The following is a 1,483-nucleotide window of genomic DNA, read 5'->3' as shown; positions in this document are numbered from 1 at the left end:
TGTCTTTTTAGTATATTTTGGATTAATTATTTCTAATTTGCAGGTGATTTGATTGGAGTCTCAATGTTGCAAGGATTTTTCTCCGATTATCTCTAGCTTATCTAGGATTTGTATTATTTTCTGTAAAAAAAATTTATCTTTTATTACTCCTATCTGTTGTATACTTTCTTAAAATTGTATAAATTTGTATCCATATCTATTAAAGTATAGTTTTTTTCTATTTCTTCTACTGCTAATAAATCTTGTAACTCTTCATATATTGTTGCCTTTTTTATTATTATTACATGTATAATTTTTTCCTTTATCACATTCTAGTAGTATTTCGGATTTTATTTGGTCATCTGAGTTTTCATCTGACTTATTTTTAAGGAAACGATATTTAGTTAAAGTAGGTTGTGTCTGCACTGGTGAGTGGGTGATATTACTAGCGAATATTACCCAATTTTTTGTAACTAAACATCTTTCATTATTTTATACCATAAAGTCTAATCCTAACACAAAATCTGCTTTTATGTTTAATATTTAACTATTTTCTGAAGTCTTCATGATTGCTTGTATGCTTCATTTATGCATCCTTGATCCTTTTAAAAAAGTAGGGATGTGAATTGTGTCGTTAGTCGATCTCCTTCAGATTTAGTGAAAACACTTCCTTCCCCTGTTTCTTCCATTTATCATATGTGAACTTGTTTATGTGTGTTGGCTGGTCGTATTTTGTTAATCACAAAGTTTACTTATGTGCTAATTCAGTTCGTAGTCAACTAAAATATAGGCGTTTCGGTCACAAGTTTGAACTATGTTTGAAATTTGTCATATTCTGGAATTAGTAGTCATTTGCCACTTTAGAGATCAGTATGAAATAAGGTCATTAGGTTCTCCCATTTGTTTTGGATAACTTCTATGATAACTCTCTTTGTTTGACTTTTTAATAAAGTTCACTAGTGAATGCGTTAATTTCTTAACCTTAGTTACTCTAGACATGCCTTTATTAATCTTTTTTTTCTTTTTCATACTCTCCATGATTGATAGAGGAGTTTCTCTAATCCTTATTTTTTTTTTTTTCACATGTGCACTCGGGAGCACGTTTGGGGTCCCATGACATGACTCCATCTTTGTCCAAATCAGATAAGCGAATAATAATTGCATTACATATCTCCGTCTAGCAATCTAGTTCCTCCTTCTCTCATTCCAAGCTTTATTCTTCTGTAAACACTTATTATTATTTGGCTTAACATTTCGCATATTATTTATTTAAAATTTGTGTTTTATATGTTCTTATTTGGATTACTGTTAACCTGATATGCTAGTGAATTCATTTGTCCCTTTTTCGCTCCTCTTAGACTTTAAATTTAACATATCGCTAAACTTAGATGTTTTATTTATATTGTTAAAAAGTTTAAAATTTTGTAGTTTAAAACATACCTTTTAGAGTATTGACGTAGTTGTTAGATCCCTTTAACGCCTTCATATAGAATAATAACTTTAA

The sequence above is a fragment of the Capsicum annuum genome, chromosome 6 (genome assembly GCF_002878395.1).
Source record: "Capsicum annuum cultivar UCD-10X-F1 chromosome 6, UCD10Xv1.1, whole genome shotgun sequence".
Lineage (NCBI taxonomy): Eukaryota > Viridiplantae > Streptophyta > Magnoliopsida > Solanales > Solanaceae > Capsicum > Capsicum annuum.
This window is presented reverse-complemented; position numbering follows the sequence as displayed.